This window comes from Leuciscus leuciscus, assembly GCF_965113295.1.
Source record: "Leuciscus leuciscus genome assembly, chromosome: 24".
Classification (NCBI taxonomy): Eukaryota; Metazoa; Chordata; class Actinopteri; order Cypriniformes; family Leuciscidae; genus Leuciscus; species Leuciscus leuciscus.
The window spans coordinates 9,337,480-9,357,769 of NC_138723.1; the positions used below are offsets into that span (position 1 = coordinate 9,337,480).

Sequence of the window (20,290 nt, forward strand, 5' to 3'; positions counted from 1 at the left end):
TTCTGCTTGTAACTGACCTCTAATGATCATCTGACCTCCATGTACCAAGATAACTCACATTTTGGTCATCAGAATGGACTGTGGCATTGGTATTTACTTTTGGTAACACTTAATTCTTTAAGGTGACAGTTATACACTGTAAAAAAAAATTACATCCCCAAGTCAAAAATTTCTAGTGACTGATCACATCTAAATTTTCAATTAGTCTGACGTATTATTTCTCATTGAGCCAATGTTAACAGACTATTGCAACAAGAATTGCACTTGGGCCAATTGAAAAATTTAGATGTGACCAGTCACTAGAAAATTTTGACTTGGAGAGGTTAGAATTTTTTTACAGTGTACATTACTATAACGATAACAGTAAACGATGCATAATTACAACTAACACTAAACCAAACCCTAAATGTAACACTATAATAAATACATGTAGTTAATTAATATTACTTAGTACTTATTTGAGTAAGTACAATGTAACTGCGTCACCGTATCATAGTAGACTGTGCAAAGAAGATCCTGTTTTCCAATATATGCCCCCTTCAGCAGTAATATTCACTCGAACAAAGCCTTTAGGAATGACCGGTGTGTAATATGTTTTCATATACTCATATGGCTGTCCAGGTCTGAGAGCCTCGAGCTGGGATGGGCTGAGCTCTGTTTCTGCTGTGAAGCGACTGGCTGCCTCTCTGCGATACCTGGGGAATTCTCTGACCCACTTTGCCTTTCGGTTGGAGTTATTTTTTACATTTTAGAAGAATAAAACAATGGCAGGCCTCACAATGTCTTTGCTTTTACTTTTTCCCCTCTTTCTTCTTCCTTTGTCACTGTCTATTTTGCACCAAATTTGATGAGGTGCTGGTGAAGGGGGAATGGAAGGAGTAGTTAGTTTCCTTAAAAAAAAAAAAAAACCCTTAGCTGTGAGGAAGATGGGAGTCAAATGCTACTTTAAAACGTTGCTATTTTGTCAGCCATCCTGCAACGTGACAAACATTGCTCCACGTGACGATCCAAGATTGCAGTGAAACTGATCAATTGCACTGACAATAAGCTCACACGCATTCGTAAGCTTGCACACATGCGCACGAAAATGGTCTTTGTCAGCGGATGCTCTCTCAGCAATATTTGTAGAGGATAGTGCAGTCTCTGGAGATCCAAGTCTGAACTGATGCAAACCTTGATCGTTATTCCTCGCCGCCTCTTTCACAGAGAGGTCACAGGGGCTGCATTCGCACTGGAAGGCCTACTGTTCAGATTCGATATTTTGACACGCGTTCGATTTTTATATTTTTTCCTAGCTGTTTACATTTACTTAAGACATTACTGACTGTGTTAACTTGAGTACCCTGCCAAAATGTGCAGTGCTGGCGCCCTAATTCGATTGGTCAAAACTAGTCTGCGGCACAGAGATGAGAATTGTATGACCAGGTGCGCACGGCCTTTGAGGCCTCCGGTCATGTACGGGCCTCGGAAGCATCTCAGCAGGCGGTTTAGGACACAGAGACCTCACTGATTATAAGCCTTTAATGTTAAGCTGATTAGAGGCTTTTGGTATCTCCGTGCTTTCTGCTGGTAATGCCGGTGTCAAGTACCAGAATCGCAGAAACTTGCAAATGTTATCCGTTAGAGAGACAGTTGCTCTCACTTTCTCACCTTAGGCAAGCAAATTTCATAACGTAGTGATGCTACTCAACCCTCCACGCACAAACTGTAGCTCGAGTCGCCACTGGCTAGTAAAAGATTTATTTTACACTCCAGACTTTGTACATGAAACACAAGAACAATGCAAATGAAAACATAAATATAAATATAATATTAAATATAAATATTAAATAAAAATTTCAAACACTATTAAAGTAAACCGTCTAATAAAATGAAACACATAATCAAACTACAAGCAAAGGCACAAACACAATAGAACAAAGATGCAAATGAAATAAACAAATAGATCTAAGTATTTACAGAAATTGAATAAAGTAATCAAATGTAAAATAACATTGCACAGTCTTCACTGTAAATGAAATATACATGAATCCTTATTAAAGTTACAAAAGTTATTCAGTCTTTTTTGAGTTTTTTGTTCAGTTTTTTTTGCATTGAGTTAACATTAAAAACACAGGTATATTAGGCTGCTGTCACTTTAAGACAATACACGGATCATAATGATACTGTACACATGTTTTACTTCTCAACTGTATCCCTCAACACATAACCAAATATGTTTATTGGGATACTCGCCAAGACGGGCATTTTGACATAATTTTGTGTGAAATTGTCAGATCAAGCAAAAAAAAAAAAAAAAAAGTCGTCGTCTTGCGCTTCAGTGTTTAAATTGTCAAAGGCTTGAAAATGCTTGCAAGTGATACACTTTCATGAGGATGCAGCACTGGTCCGATCGGGTTCAGTCAACGAGCCCTGCATGTGCTCTCTCTTTCTCTCACGGTGAGTGTGTGTGTGTGTGTGAGAGAGAAAGCATCAGAGGGCGCTCTCAGCCAAGCGACGGTGCTAAAGCTCAACAACAGGCAATGAAACTGTATCTGCGCTAAACTTTTTTTTTTTTTTGCCTCTTACTCAATTACAGCCGACAGTAATCGTACAATTTACTAGCCATTGGCTAGTTAGACGACTTTCTTTTTTTTGTCGCCTCTCATGAAATTTGGTCGCATATGCGAGTGATTTACTCACGTTGTAGAGGGTTGCTACTAACTTAACTACTGTGAGACTTTAGCTCATCAATTTTCATAATAGTGTAGTTTTTCTACCAAATTTCCCCGTCAAGTATGAACATAGCATTACTCCTACATTAGTGAGATGGGAAATCGATTAATTTTAGTGACAGTTCAGTTTACCGTTTGTGCAGTTGAACAATAGAAGAAAAAAAAAATTCAGGAACTAAAGTCTTTTTGTTGTGAAATGTATATAGTTTGCATTTACATTTATGCATTTGGCAGACGCTTTTATTCAAAGCGACTTACATTGCGTTATCCTATACATTTATACATAGGTATGTGCAATCCCCTGGGATCGAACCCACAACATTGTGTTGTTAACGCAATGCTCTTACCACTGAGCTACAGGAAAGCTTATATAGTTAAACTCTGTCTGACAGGGTTTTAAAAATAAATTCAGGTGTTTATAATTATGACTTGTATTTATGTAAAAAATCTATCTGTTCATGTTTAATACTGTCACCATAATTAAGATTTTGTACAGTTTTTCTGTGTTTTTGTCAAATATCTCCTTTATTGTGAAAATAACAGCAGAATTTATTTGTCACAGAAACAATGAGGATCTCAAATGTGGTGATGTCATTAAACTTTAATAGATATATTTAAACAAACTGCTTTTACAAAAGTGCAAACTGCCCATTTTTACTCATAAAAAAAGCAGTTAGCATTAGTAACAATACAAGTTACTAACAAAACAGCTGATCAGATGATGATATTTATCAAGGTTTTGCCCATTTAAAAGCCACAATATAGTAACTACGTTTTGTTAGAAACTTCTGTTGTCACTATAACAAGTTTTTCAGCTGGGTAGTTTTGACCAACTATTTTACATTTTAAAATGGTTGCTTTCAAAGTTACAAGCGTTTGTACAGTGGTCCAGTGTGTCTCTTAAGTCCAGGACCCACGAATTCACGGTTTCCATTACCACTACACTGTCACCATCCGGACACCTCGAGATGAGCTCAGCTTCTCGTGGATCTTTTGATAGAATAAGGTGCCATTGACCGACTCAACCTATGCTTATTAGCGAGTTTGCAGTTAAAAACAAGTGAGGTGACAACACAAACTGCACTGCGCGTGACAGCGCGTCAGGCTTGGCCTCCGATCGCAATGTGTCTCTTAACACCTAGGAGTGGGAGGGAGCCAGTCTCCATGGTAACTGCAGGAGTAAAATGATTGGGCTTGGCCCAGATTGTGTAAAGAGTGATGAACAGAAGTGGGGCTTTTCTCCTCCCTTTCTCTTCTGTTTTGTTCCTAACTCTTGCATTCTTTGAGCATTGGACATCTATTATAAATCTAATCACCGGGTGAATAACTCTTCAACATCACAGCTGTGTCTTTCATGACTAGATTAACTGCTGTAATCTGTATGGCAGAAACCCTGCCTAGTGGCTATTACATCACATTTTAATTTAGTAATTTGTCTTTATTTCAATAATCGAGTCAAAGCCCTCACATAATACCCATAATCTTTGCCCCTTTTTTTTTGCCTGACTTGGATGTGTGTGTTAAACCAGTGTATGATTTCTTTGGCGCTCAATGCAGGATGAGAGAACATGCGAAGGTAAATATTTTGGCTCTTGGGCAAATGAGACCCGGACGTTGAGTGTTGGCTTGTTTTATGGATGGTTGAAGCTGGAATGAGCTTGTATTGAGCAGGGGGCCGTGTTTTTAAGCGGTGGACAGAGAACTCTTTGTGAGGGGAAAAGCTTGACCCCCGTTCAGACTGGGTGTCTGTCTATCGATTTCAGTTCCACTGTTCCTGTTCAGGCCTGACTTGAGTAGCTTATTCGAACTCTCACACTAACGAGAAGTGGATGTGAAGTTAAGCTTTGTGTTGTCCTACAGATGAGGAAGTTCATTCAGCTACTGTCACTGAGCAGTTGGTTATTTGTTAACTAATAGTTGAGTAATGTGAACAAAATGTAACCTTAGTGTAAAGGCTTACCTTTTCATTCTTGTCAAGTCTATTTTCATATTTAAAATAAATAAATAATACATTTTAATGTAATGTATAAAATGTTTGGTTGTTTTTCTAGTATAAAATATACCACTTAAATATACTGTGGAATTTATATACCATGAAAATTATACATCTGTAATAAATGATTTTGATCACATTGGTCATCCCTCCTATTTTCCCAATGAAAAATCATGAATGAATGCATGCCCGCCTTTACTAAAAGTCAAAGGCACTTACATCGTTTGGCAAGATAAGAGGTTCTATTTGAGACGCCTGAGCCGGATAATCTCTGGGCTGTTTTCATGTGAAAACTGTCTTCAGAGCAGCCACAGTTAAACACTTCGACCCTTTTGGCGCACTTCACCAAATTGCTAGCTTCAGGAACCAGAATTACTATACTACTCGAACAGTGTTGTGGCGGAGTTAGGGTCAAAAGTCCTGATCTGTCTGCTAAAACATACTGTTGAGGATTATTTTCCTCTCGGGCAGGAAGAGATCTGGCTCTTCGCTACAATAGCTTTGTCTGCGGGAGTCTGGGCTAACAATCCTGCTTTGGCAGTTAGAGGACTGCCTTATTGCTCAAGCCGGGCTGGACGGCTCTTGTGCGAGATCTCTGCAGGACGCGTCTGGTCTCATGGAAGGCGTTTGGAACCTGGTGAGAAGCTGTATTTGTTGAATGGCAGAGGAGAATGTTTTCATCATTCGCGAGTTAGCGAGCTCTTCACAGCAGAGGCCAGCGGCACGACTCCGACCTTTCGTAGGCGAACCAGAATGAGCGTGCAGGTGCATGTGTGACTACGCCCGTCTCAGTCCTTGCTTGAACGGCGGAGACCCTGTTATATTGAGCACAGGAAATGTGGTTTATAAAACATTATAAAATGGGAGTTTTATTTTTTGGTTCAGGTTTTGTTGTCGTCCGCATTCAAGGGGGTGGTAGAGTCACACAGCTAGCTGAAGTATATCAACATGCACTAACTTGCTCAGCTCCGTCATTGCAGGCCCGTTCACTATAACTAAAAATCATTTTAAATGTGAAAGAATAGCAGAGTCAACACCACAACTATAATCAAAGGCAATCAGAATCCATCCTGCTTTAAGATATTGAGCATTTAAAGCGGAAGATTAAATAAAAGAACAATATCATCCACTGGTGTGGACGCTAATGTAGTTATTGTTATAGTTATCATTCTTGGTGTGAACAGGCCTTAAGTGACAGGAAAGAAAACTGACCATAGACGACGGTTTATGCTAATGTACTATAGCCTTATGTAGCCCCGCCCCTTTTCAGCGCTGCGCTCGTTGTCTTTTGACTTCCGGTCTGTATTTTATGAACGGCTCGTTTTAAAATCTTCCCGGTCGACTGACATTTGTTTAGTCATCTGCTTTAAACATTACAGTCCTCATAATAACTTTCGTTAACTTTACATTAAGTAAATCCACTTCAAAAGCGAATTACTCCTGGACAGCAATGCCATAGAAATATACAGAGCGACCGCTAAAACGGAAGTTAAAAGACAATATTCTAAAGATGGCGGCGCCCTCGTTTCTCTGCCGCATAAGGTCTATAGCACCCCTTGTGGCAAAACTGTGATGCACTAGGCTTGCTGATATAGTCGGTGTTTCCGGTGTTCAGCCACACACCAGTTGCATCACTTGCCCACGGCGGCATCGCCCCCCAACGCCATTTTGATTTTAGTAATAAATCACAGTAATAAAAATCATTTAGTTCACTTCAATTAAAAACTGAACTCGTCTGTTCATTTAAGCATGAGCCGAAATTGTGACGCACCATTATGAGAATGCAACACGTTTGCATTACAAATGGTTGTCTGACACATTGAGGAACACTAACACAAAAGTGAGCTTCCAAAGCCAGAAGCGATTTTGTTGATGCGTTGGCTTGGAGTATTTTTAGGCCTGTTTTCTGTTTTTTCATCTTTATTCTCACTCTTGATCCTCGTGCTGATCCGTCTCTGTGTGTTCAGATGCAGTCGTCAGCTCTCTGAGGAGAACATCTGGACGTCTAAGGCTGGCACTGTTAATTAGGGCTCTCTGCAGTCAGTCACTCGGTTCACACTGATGTGCTAAAGTCTTTATGGATTTTCATGGTCATTTGAATTAACACAGAAAGGGATCTGTTCAGTCGAATTCATAAACACATTAAAATTCTGAAAAGGGAGAAATATATTGGCCAAAAATTAGCTTGTTTTCTTTGCAAGACTGATGTACTGTGTCCAAAATCTTTGTTGGCAGTCAGGTTTAGTCTTTGTTTTTGAATCCATATTTTGTGCTAATGCGCATATATAAATGGTTATATAGGCTATATATATACACACACACACACACACACACACACACACACACACACACACACACACACACACACACACACACACACACACACACACACACACACACACACACACACACACACACGTGTGCAAGCGTCCCAAATATACTATAGCAAAAAGCCTTAACTTATACTACACTTAAAAAGCAAAAGGCCAGATTATTCGTTCTACTCCCACAACACATCAGGAGAAGTGCTCTGCTAAAACATATATAGTGTGTGTGTATGTATTCGTATACATGTGTATATATACTGTACACACACTAGTTTTAGCAGAGCACTTCTCCTGGTGTGTTGTGGGAGAAGAACGAATAATCTGGCCTTTTGCTTTAACCACCTACAAGAGTTTAAGCAATAGGACAATCAACTAAAAACTGCTTAGTGCTTACAGCCTTTTTGTAGGAAATAATTTAGATGTTAATTAATTTGCTGCTGAATTATTTTGTTGCGACATTTTGTGGCAAATCCTTTTAAATTCCTCTGTAAAGCATGTTAAATAATGCTAATGGAACAGCATTTCCTGGAAGCTAAAGGGCACTGGTACTTCATAATAATGGCATCCCTGACCTTTACAGCTGCTGACAAGAGAAAATTAGGGTTTGGCCAGCAGATTCTCCCCGATGCTCTGTCTGTTAAGTGACTTGCAGTCAGACTGGTTTGTCGATTGGCGTTCAGATAGTAGAAACTCCATTCTTTGGAATGCTAAAAGTTTTTGTTGTTTGTACAAAGGTCTGCCACAACATGTTCAGGAGGGCGTTAGCCTTTTTCAGGAAGAACGTTATCTGACGAGAAACAAGTTTGTCCTGAAAAAGCTGTCATGAGCTGCAATAAACCAATCAGGGGACTCTAGTATGCGTGCCTTGTAGTGAGTCGGGGCTTTTATAGCTCAAAGGCAAAGATGCCGTTTATATGATATCCAGTGTCCTAGCTTAAGTAGGCGTCTGTAGATTACATCGGCCTTTATCAATTAAACTTTATAGCACAGACACCGTCTGCTTGATATGTATCCCATAGTAGAGCTATTCTCATCTGGAAAGCGACCTTTTCTCCAGTATTCATAGTGGAGCGCTGTGTGGGAGACGTTGTCTGAGAGCGCTAATTGAATTTCACTTTTCATCATCACCACACGCTCTGCTTTACTGACGATCCCTCTTAGCCCATCGCACGTATGTGGAGTTCGACCGATTTAGACGCAGGAATAACACTCCTCATCGTGACAAATATATAGACTCGTGTTGTGTTGACTGCCGGAGTTCTTGGGATTGCTTTCATACCTTCAGAGCTTATTCATTATCAACTTTATTTGGAAACATTATAGGATTTCATTGTCTGTTGTTCTGCTTATGACTCGGTGTCGTGTTCGAAACTTTTTAGGCACTGATTAAATTGCCTCGATACCATGTCCAAAAAATGTCTTGTCGTTCGGTACCAAATTTTTATATCTAAGGGGTTAATCTCGTCAACGTCAATGAGCCAATAAGCATGCAGCATGATTGGCTTTGGCGATTGGTCAAGGGGATAACACTAGTTTTGATTATACATGTATGTGCAAAAATTGTGTCGAAGTTGTTTTTCTTTATTAATATTTTGGTGTGTTTGTGTTTTTGAAGCTTTATTAGTTTGTAAACTTGACAGAAAGCAATTAAAATTAATTGTCATGGCCTCCGTGTTCATGAGGCAGCCATTATTCACTTCTGACTTCACATTTGTTTTGCTGGATAATTGAGTGTGCAGCACTTTGTATCATAGCAGCTCACATAAGAGTGTAATTATTGATGTTTGAATTAGAGCTCTGTGCATTGATCACACTTCTGCTAATGCCTCTATTTTAGTGCAGCTTGATCAATGTGGCACTAGGACTTCACATCAATAGTCTTACAGAACAACTGCAGTGTGCTTTCATATGTCGTCACAATATTATAAACACCATTGAGGTTTCATGGTATTTCATGCGTCTCATTAGGTCTTCTGCAGATCATTGTAATATTGATGATGATGTCTGACTAAAAGCATTTACAGCCGTAAAATGCACGTTTCATCTGCACTTCTTTGCCCCTTTTTCTGTCTATTATGGTTTTTTCCTTCCTGTTTTTAATTTGCTAACTTCCATTCCTCTTATTCACCCTTTGTTCCTGTTTTTGTTCCTTCTTTTTCTCTTTCCGTCCTTCCTCCAGTCCTTCTATCCTTTTTTCCTGTCTTTCCTTTTCTTCATACTTTCTTTTCGTCTTTTATTCTTCCTCCCTTCCATACCTCTTATTCTTTATTTCTTTCTTGTTACTATGCTTCCTTTTTTCCCTTTCTCTTTTATGTAGCCTATTTCCTAAATTAATCATTCTTTCTTGCTGTTATTCTTTAATGTTATATTGCACTGTTCATATTTTGTATTCAAACTTTGTATCTTTATTTGCCTCTTTTGCTTCCTTCCTTTGTGTTTACCTTCTTTGCTGTTTTCTTTCGTAACCTTGCGTCCTAATTTTTCTTGCTTTCCTCCGATTCCCCCTTTTTCATGGATAAAAAGACACCGTATGGCTCATGAACGCAGTTACTGGCGGATTAATTTTTCAATTGGGAAGATTAGAGATGACCCATTGTCACCCGTCTCCCGGCAAAAACAATTTCCAGTGCCTGCTTTATCATCAAACAATCAGGCGTGCCGCTCCGCCAGTCACTGCAGTGATACTGAAGCGCAGAGAGACCTCGCACCAGTTTAGTCTTGGCAAGATGCCCATCGATGGAGGTGTAGCATGAAACACACGCTCGGCCAGTTTCAAGAGTGCTCAGACGCAGCGGTTGAGTGCCCACTAGAGACTGAATTATAATTTTGGAATGGGAGGAAAAGAGCTTGTGTTTAACAGTGATTGTTTTCATCCATTGTGCTTCCAAGACTAATAAATGGTAGATTTGTATGACCCACAACTGCTTTTATTTTCACTTTCCTCACTTGATCCTTGACTCGAGCATTGTCAGGGTTTCAGAACAGATCGCTGGCTGCTTTCAATCGGGCCAGGTGAAATTATTACACAATTGCCGTCTCTCAACTGTTTGACAACTGTGATAATTGTGCACTTAAAATTCCAGTCGCATGGTGCGGTTTAAGATAAGGGCTTTCAATGAGAAAAACTTGTGTATAGCCCTATTCGCACGGGATAAGTATTACCTGGTGACCTCTAGTAATTTGTAATAATTGCGGAGGTTGTCTGTGATCTTAATCCTGTGTGAATCAGCCATGTCTGTAATTTGCAAAGTAAAAATTCCCCCGCAAATGACCTACCATATTTCGCCAAACACCGAGGTCCTGTGATGATATTAGTCCCGTGCGAATCGGCATCTCTGTGATTTGGCGGGGTTGTTTATAATTTTTTCAAGGTTTTGGTTTCCTGTGCGCTTTTTTTATCCATCTTTCGTGAAGAAAGGAGGCTGCGTTGGAGTGTTTTGATAGTATTTGGGTGCTGGGTCATATCGCTATACACCATGATACGATACAACTATACAATTTGCAGAAAGAGAAAGCTGAAAACCATCAGAAGAGCAAAAACAAAAATAATGATTAGATGGAGATGGATGACAATTTCTAAATCTCACGAGGTCCCCAGATAATACTAATCCAGTGCGAATAGGGCTTATGTCTGTAATATTTAGAAAATTACTTTTCTAGATATATTTAAAATTGTGACCTTCTGGAAAAACATGCTTTTTATTTATATTAAATTAAAAGACATTTTATGTATTCGGCTATATACTCGCATAGACAATGACTTGAACAAAATAGACAGTTAAAAAGATAACTGTTTAAGCTAGGGCTGCGTAATATTGGAAGAAACTGTCATTGCAATATTTTTTTCTGCAGTAGCCTATATTTTGCTGTGTGAAAAATAGAGGTTTTCAGAAGATGACTTAATAGCTCTATTTAACAATAATAAACAATAATTCATTCTAGAATGATTGGAAAATGACTTTTTACTTGAAGATTTTTAAGTGCTTTTTAGGACTGAATGAATTGGGGGAAAAACTTGAAAAATGTGGGTGATGTAGTTTACTCATTACAACAACCAACTCTTCAGTGTGAGAGAGAGAGAGAGTCTGTAGAGAGTCTGTAGAGAGTCTGTAGAGAGTCTGTAGAGAGTCTGTAGAGAGAGTCTGTAGAGAGAGTCTGTAAAGAGTCTGTAAAGAGTCTGTAAAGAGTCTGTAAAGAGTCTGTAAAGAGTCTGTAAAGAGTCTGTAAAGAGTCTGTAAAGAGTCTGTAAAGAGTCTGTAAAGAGTCTGTAAAGAGTCTGTAAAGAGTCTGTAAAGAGTCTGTAAAGAGTCTGTAAAATATGCATTATTCACTTTACAAACCAGTAGTGTTTTGTACCTACTGATCATGACAGCTCTAGCTTCAATGTGTTAATTACAGACCTTCATGAAAGACGAAAAAATGCAAGGCAGAATATTTAGAGAATATTAATAAAAGCAGTAAAGTGCTGCATTCCCTTTGCAAGTTCTGTTTTATAATAACGCCAGCGGCCGTACTGTATGTTGGGTTTTGTTTACGGCCAGTTAGAGCATTCACTGCCTCACATGATTGAATTAAAACATCATTGCTTGTTGAGGTGTGTTACTTCCAGCTCCAAATGCGGATCATGGGGCAACGGTCTATTTCTTATTGGTCAAATGGTGGGATGTTCAGTGGAAATGGATTGCCAACAGTGGATGGTGATTTGATGATCATGGCAGCAGTTATTAGGGGTGGTAATAAGCACCTCACGATTCTAGTCGATTACGATTCAGAGCGATGCGATGCTAAAACGATTGGTGCATCGTTTTTTTGTGTGTGTGTTTGGCTACTTGGTACTTTTAAAGCAAAGTATTTCTTCTTAATAAAGAAATAATAGACTTTTATCCAACATCCTCCTGTTATGTGCAATGAACAATATAATCCTTCAGACAGCAAAGCAAAAAACATTTTTCTTTAGCTAAATCACAAACAGCTTTCATACATATTCTTGCACATATTCTGAATAATTGGTAACATATAAAGCTGCTCTTATACACAAATAATAAAGAGTCTTAAGACTTATGACTTGAAATTGTTGCTATACCACAATCAAAAACAGCTTATATACAAAAAAAAAGTAAATGAACATCTGCAGAGCACTGTCAAAATGTAACTTTTTGTGACTGGCAATTGCACTGATACACACTGTGACTGTGGAGGGTCGTACAGTAAACACACGTATAACAGATCGGTTTACAGCATATTGATGTGAAAACTAAACGATACAGAAAGCAGCTCTCATACAAAAATACAAAATAGTCCACAATGAAATTATGCCAATTTTCCATTCGTCAGCTTTTAACAAACAGGGTGCCGTTCAGATTTCGCGCTCAGCCATCACACGTCTGTTATGCGCACGCCACAGACTGTCCGGGCGCTGCACTTCCGCGCTTCAGGGTTCTGGCTTTTGCGTTCCGACAATATAACGTTGTTAGAGAAAAAAAAACATAAAAAAAATAGTTTTTTGACATTTGTGTATCGATTCAGAATCGTCCGCATCACGATGCTTCTAAGAATCGATTTCCCCCACCACTAGCAGTTCTTGTTTACAGAGCTGGGAGATTGTGCCATTTCCACTGCGCACCGGCTCGCCCCCCCCGCCCCCCGCAGCGATGGCGTTCAGGGATCATATGCTAGACTAGTGCAGAGCTGCTGTGTGATGCTGAACTGCTCCTGTTATCTGTATTACTCACTCTCTGCCATCTGGATCTGACGTGGTGCGTCGGACAACAAGCACAGGGTCTGTGCGATTAAAGCCAGCGCTATGTTGTTGTTCTCCTGCCGGAGCCCATTGAGGGAATGATAGATGTAGAACAAGGCCGGATCAGCAGTGATTCAGAGAGTGCTGAGGTGATGTTTAAAAGCAGCCCACATTGTGCATTCAAACACACTGATCTCACACCACAAGTCGAAAGCCACAGCTGGATTTGTTAGAAAATGGCTTGTGGCGTGGCCTATGGCGTCGCTAATGCAGCGAAGGAAACATCTATTAGTGTTCAATAAATAAATGCATAAATATAGCCTTTACCGTTCCAAGGTTTGGGGTTGAGACGATTTAAAAAAATCTTAAGTCTCTTCTGCTCACCAAGGTTACATTAATTTGATCAAAAATACATTAAAAACAGTAATATTGTTAAATATTATTATAATTTAATATGTTTTCTACTTTAATATATTTTAAACTGTAATTTATTCCTATGATCAAAGCTGAACTTTCTAGCATCATTACTGCAGAAATCATTCTAATATGATGATTTGATGCTCAAGAAACATTTATTAATATTATTATTATCAATTTTAAAAACTGTTGTGCTGCTTCATATTTTTGTGGAAACTTTTTTTTTTCTTTTTTTCTCAGGATTCTTTGAATAGAAAGTTCAAAAGAACAGCATTTATTTGAAAGTTTTTTTTGTGCTAAATTTTACACACTTTTTAAAAAATATTATTGTGTGTTCTGCATTTTTATTAATATATTATGCATTTGTTTTGGTTGAAAGGTAAAACCAACTTTCTACTTATTGTGACTAAACATTTCAAATGAGTTATAATATTACAGAAATACCTCTTATCCGTTTGCTTTATTTGACGTGGGGTTTATTATTATAGGGTTATTATAATATTTGAAACTAAAACTGAAACAGTAAAATAACTAAAATGAACAAAAAAAATTACTGAAATAAAAAATATATAAAAAGAAAATATTTAACTTATTTTTTCAGCTATTACCAAAGCAAAATTTCTCATTTTCATTTAGTTTAACTTGATGTACTAAAAAACTAAAACTGAAATATAAATGTTTAAAAACTACAGTACAGACAAAATCGCAACTGAAATGAAAACTGAAAAAATAAACATACAATCTAATTCAAAATAAACTATAATGGTATCTCAGTGAACTATAATAGCATTGGGAATTAACCAACCATTTCCCACCTTCTCTCCGAACAGGTTTTGTTACTGCACCTTTATGTAAATGACCTCTATGATAAACGAGCTGGGAGGACGGCGGAGAAACAGTTATGTTCTGATCGTTGTTGACAATGTTTTATATCATAAGAGCAATACAAATCCTCTTTAGCATGATATGGCCCCATTAAAACCTGTTAACGTGACAGTGAAGTACAGTGGCAGTCATTGAATGCAGCACTTTTGTGTTTCTCCAGCCCAGATGTCATTGTTTTATAATGATCCTCTCTTTCGACAGGTCCAGAAACGACAGCGTCTGTCCTCCGTGAGCAGGTGCTGGAGAGGGCCAGGAAGAGCGCGCTGACGGTACGTGACCTCTCTCTCTCTCGACCTCTCAAACACGGCCGTCCTGAGCGGGTCAGGCTGGGGTTAGGCACATAAATCAGAAGTTCTCGAGACCACCGGACCATTCTTGGATCTGTTTGCTGGAGTTTATTTTGAGTATGTGCTTTATGGGTGTGGAACATTTCCCCCCACTGCTTATTTTGGGAATAATTAGTACAGGGTGGTCTGGATGCGGTTCAAGTGTTGAAGACTTAGTTTGTTAGAATGTTTTCCCCCTCACCGCCTCTGGTTTTTGTCTATGAAACATAATTGTGTTGTTCAGATATGCCGTGTTTTAAACCCTTCACAATCCTTATGGCCAATTGGATGTTTCCCATTGGACATTGAGGAGGATTATTGGTTGACAGGCTTGTTTTGTTTTTTTATGCACAACTTTGTATCATGAAGATGTTTAGTTGAGCGTAACCTTGTTTACTCCTGAGAGTCTCTCTGAACCTTCGCCTATCCTGCTGACGTTTATTGTAAGGACAAATACAGAAGAAACATCAAAAGATCTTTTATGATTCACAGAAAAAGAAAGTCTTAAAGTTTTGGAACAACATGAGTAAAATTAATGCATGAATTCAGTGTCGGTGTGCTGGTCAGACAACAGATATCTTGAAGGTACGACTGCATGATTAATCATAGTATAACTGTAATAGCAAATTGACTTAGTGTGATTATCAAATCACAAAGGCTATGATTTAGTTGATTAAATATATGCGCTGCATGTTTCAGAGTAAAGCACGGCACTGTGTTCATTTACACAAGAGCAGCTTATTATCCACCTGTTCGGTTCACAGTAAATGCAGTAAATCTGAAGAGTTTTATCGAACGCAACATGCGCCATCTTTCCGTCTTCCATACGTGGATTAAGAAGCGCCTATCAATAGGGGTGTGGCACGAGATCTCGCGAGACTAAAATGTGACGAGATTTCTCGTCGAGTGAAATATAATATAATCTTTTTTTAATATTTATATTATATTATTATAATTTTTGTTGTTATATATTGTGAAGATCTACAAACAAGCACAGCAAACCTGGTTTTTAAATCTCGTTGGGATCACTTTAACGTACGGCGTACATGAACGTAACATGCACCATCTTTCCTTCTTTCCATATTTGGAGTTAAGAATCGTTTATCAATAAAAGAGCAGCTGTGGATTTCCGCCAAAAAAGTTTGATTGTTTAACATTTGAAAATTAAGAAAAATTACTTGAAGAAATTAAGACAGACATAAACATTAGTAATGTAATTTTACAGTTGTAAGGTAAAATAAGTGTTATTATTTTTCTTAAATGCAATTTATTTTACAGTGAAATATTACAATAGTAAAAAGTATATATTATATTAGTTTTATTTAATATTATTCTTCATAATATAGTCTAATATAATATATTTATATAATATGAATATTATTGTTATTATATATTGTGAATGTGAAGCCCTACAAACAAGCACAGCGCCATCGCATTTCTTATTTTTTTCCCCATCTCCAAATCTTGCATCCCTTGCGGATGGATTAATTTCCAGAACAATTACGGAACAATCTCAGATTATTCCTTTCTGATGGGTTACGGATGTGGAGTCCTCAACACCAATCATGATGTACAACTGAAACCTCTACTAGAGACCAAACATACTGGCAAAGTAATCACACACCTTTATGTCCACACAGGGATGATGGCTCATTCTCAAGAATCCACTGACACAGGAGGAAAGGCCAATTTATCATGGCTGTAATTGTGAAGTGAATGTGTCTGGGGCAAAAAAATAACCAAGTAATGGTTGTGGCTGGCATTGATCTTGTCTTGGCATGGGCAGAAATGTACCCATGAAAATTGTATTCAATCACACGTTGTCTTTTAAGTCTGCTCTCTGTGGCTCTTTGTGCAGTGGAGTGGATGCTTAGGGCAGCTCTATTGCTCCTTTCGGACTTGGTTCAGGTAATGGAGTGTATCGCTGTTCCGACAGAACAACATGCTCTGACTTCCTGTCCAAATGGTTGCTAATCGTTTCCGCTGGCTTGAACTACTAGGGTGAGCAAGTTGCAAAGACTAACAACTTGTGTCCGCTTGAGTCCACTTTGCTCTTCTCTCTTGTAACCCTCGATTCATTAGCCGTAGTGATGATCCTCTGTCCCGAACCCTGCCGTCATCACTCTACTCCCCCCCCCCCCCCCCCCCCCCCCAGGATGCTTTGCGGCTCGGATGCCAAGCTCCGCTCTCAGAACCACACATTGACACACATGCTCACGGTACGGCCAATCCAAATGAGTGTATTCCCAGGCTACCTCTCATATTCCTGCACGCTCGTCGTCTCTCTCTCGATCAAACGCACACACACACACACACACACACACACACACACACACACACACTCTCTCTTTCGCCGCAGTGTCCTTGAGAATCCAATGACTTTGTCAGCCCACGCCTCTCTGCGGTTTTAGGACATCCGACATGTCATTGCTAATTGTTAATCGTGCATGTAGCATCTGATTGATGTTGGTTTATTCTCCACACATTCTTTTTGTCATCAATTAGCGTTTATGACGTCTTTTAGAGCTGACGTCATAAATTTAGTAAGCAAAAATCTTGAAGCCGTCTCTTTCTGTTATCAGATACCACAAATTATTAGGGGTTCAAGCACGAAGTGCTGAAACCCTATTGTAATTGTCCTGATTTTTATTATTATTTTTCTTCTGCCGTAAAACGCATCGTGCAGCCCAAACCGTAAGAGCTGGAACTTTGAAACTTTGCCATATGGTAGTACAAAAATCGAGGAGAGGTTATCAAATTATGACCTCGAATGGCCCATAGGTGGCGCTATAGCGACCAAAAGCGCGAAACTGCTCATAACTCCTAGACCGTATGTCATAGACTCAAGTGTCTTATATCATTGGAAAGCTGGATGCCTGACGAACAAAACGTATATCTCCGATTTCATTTCCGCCATGATAGATTTTCCGCCATTTTGAATTTTGTCAAAAACCTACTTTTGCGAACTAGTCCCTGGTTTTTTGCCCGATCGGAACCAAACCAGTGCAGAAATGTTCTCTGGAGTCTGAATATCAATAATTATCGAAAAAAAGTTGAAATTTCCATTCACGGTCGCTAAGGGGCGCCCAAATGTATGTTGTGGGAGGAGCCTATTTTACTAAAACGGCTATAACTCCAGAAGTAAATGAGGTATCTTCACCAAACTCGGTACAAATGTGTAAGAGGTCAATTTGAGGTCACAGTAAAAAAACCGCGGCGAATGGCCACATGGTAGCGCTATAACATGAAAAAAACATAAAACAGCCCATAACCACCTGACCGTTAGTCCGATTGACTTGAAAATTGGTATGCAGTGTCTTGGTCCAAGGTGCCATGTATGCCTATGAGGACATTGGTGTATCTCAAAAAACATGGCCGCCATCGGCCAATGAAGTTTGAGCACCTATAAGACAAGGTTAACGGACGTCGATCGGAACGAAACTCGATGGGCATGTTCGACTCATGGCCCTAGAGGTCTGTAAGAATTTTGAAAGAAATCGGCCACTAGTTGGCGCTAACGAGTTTTTTTGGCTCTGTAATCACGTGGTGTTACACTTATCGTCATAAAATGCATATCATTTGATAGATCTGCTCATGCTCAACAACTTTGCCTCAAGAACCACTAATGTCAATCAAACCATTAATTAATTATTCATGAATATGTTAAAAACCTACTTTTGCGAACTTGTCCCTGGTTTTTCGCCCGATCGGAACCAGACCAGTCTAGGACAATTCTCTGGACTCTCTAGATCAATAATTATCAAAAAAAAGTTGAACTTTTGCATTTTTCGCATGGGTATATTGGGTCATAAAGAAAATGGGCGTGGCAAAATGCACTAAAAAGCCTATAAATCCTAAACGAAAACTCAGAACTTCACAAAAATTGATGAGCATATGTGACATAACATCATTAACAAGCATGCAACATTTTATGGAGATCGGACCATAGGTGGCGCTATAACTGTTAAAAGGCTTTAAAACCATATATTTCCTATGGTAAATTGCCTGTATTGGCTGTAAATAGTGTTTTCCATCTATGAACATATAATGTTCATATAATAATGTTCAAAACCAGTGCAGTGCAATTCTCTGGACTCTCTAGATAAATAATTATCAGAAAAAGTATAACTTCTTCATTTGGATGGCTATAATAGGGTCACTTCAATACGTAGCCTTAAAATGAATACCATGACATATTAAGCCAATAAGTGGTATTTTACTGCCCCCTGCTGTCATTTCATCATACTACTCCGTAATATTGTTATATAATTCATATTTAGACTTTATAAAATCATTATTTTAACATTTAACATGAAAACGAAAGTAAAACGGCATTTAGGCCACGCCCCCCAGTACAAATTCACTCATAACTTGAAAACGGAAAGTCGTTTCGTGCTCAAATTTTGATGGTAAGGTCCTCTCCACGCTCTTGATCGAAACGTGTCATCGCGGGCCTCGGGAGCGCGCCCCCCCGCGCATCGCAAGCCCGCGGACCGCCGACTTTGAACGACCGCAACTCCCGACCCAAACCACCCCGAACCTTGTGTGAGAGCTCGTTGGAAAGGGCCCGTTCTCTGCTAGCTTCGATTCAAATGTGGTGTAATTTGCCCTGGGCATTCCCGAGATATAAGTGAAAAACCAAATTCCCATTCATTCATTCAAACACTTCAACTGTAAGATGGAGGCTGCAATTCCACTGTTGTCAACTAGAGGGAGCAGCAGTATTAGATATAGTATTGATCTTTTTATCAGCTTTCAGCTTTGGCCAACAAACAAATGGTTAAAGCTATTTTTTTTTTTGACTGATAATATAGATCACAATGAAATATATGAAATGGTTAGACCATTAAAATATTTTTTTCACAATAACACATCCTAAAGACATTGAAAACATATTTGTATATGTATGTGTGTGTGTGTGTGTGTGTGTGTGTGTGTGTGTGTGTGTGTGTGTGTGTGTGTGTGTAAGCATGCATTATTGAGTTAACATGGAACACACTTATATTACAATAACTATTATAACACAATCATATTTTGTCAGTGTTTATCACTTCATTTGCACTGACACTTCACATAATTGCTAGTATTTATACCCCCCAAATTTGCATTTTCCAGTCCATGTTCTAGGCCAGGCAGTGTTAATGTGGACCTGCACAGCCGAATCAGCAGAACATCTGCAGGTATTGTGAAGAAGCAAGCAAGGACAATAGTGAAAATGGCAGATCATGGATATAAATGCTATGTCTGAGGCTGTGCTGCGGATTTGAGAACTTTTCATTCCTTTCCCACAAAAGAGAACTGTCAACAGGCATGGTTGATGTTTACAACAGGATACCTCACCATTTTAATTCAAAGCTGTTAGTTTGCTCTTAACGGAGGCCGATCAGAACGAAACTCGGTGGGCATGTTCGACTCGTGGCCCTAGAGGTCTGTAAGAATTTTGAAAAATCAGCCACTAGTTGACGCTAACAGGTTTTACGGCTATGTAATCACGTGATGCATATCATTTGATAGATCTCCTCATACAGAACAACTTTGCCTCAAGAACTACTGCTGTCAATCAATTTGTTCATTAAATACTTGCGATTATGTTAAAAACCTACTTTTGCGAACTAGTCCTAGGTTTTTCGCCCGATCGGAAATATACCAGTGCAGTACAATTCTCTGGAAGCTTTAGATTATTAATTATATAAAAAACTTTAACTTTACCCATTGGGTAGCCATAACAGGATCATTTAGAAAATGGGTATGGCAAAAAACACTCAAAAGCCTGTAAATCCTAAACAAAAACTCAGACAACTCACTAAACTGCCTTATGTGCTTAAAGACCCTAAATGCTTGAACCCCGCTAAATGCTGCTTGCAGCTTTAATTATTATTATTATTATT

The 20,290-nt window shown here is 38.9% G+C and overlaps 1 protein-coding gene and 1 long non-coding RNA gene across 6 annotated transcripts in view; one reads left to right on the plus strand and one right to left on the minus strand.

The window, feature by feature from the left end:
* The window catches only part of strbp (spermatid perinuclear RNA binding protein), a 101,640-nt gene that overhangs the window by 16,016 nt on the left and 65,334 nt on the right, over positions 1-20,290 (plus strand). For all 5 annotated transcript variants that reach the window (XM_082158798.1, XM_082158799.1, XM_082158800.1 and 2 more), the window contains exon 2: positions 14,278-14,345. The gene's annotated coding sequence lies outside the window, so the exon portion shown is untranslated. The remainder of the gene's footprint in view (positions 1-14,277; positions 14,346-20,290) is intronic.
* On the minus strand, positions 5,594-7,230 carry LOC309488717. The gene is made up of 2 exons (XR_014202249.1): positions 7,098-7,230; positions 5,594-6,917 (listed from the first exon to the last, which is right to left on the minus strand). It is a non-coding gene; the product is annotated as an uncharacterized lncRNA (long non-coding RNA).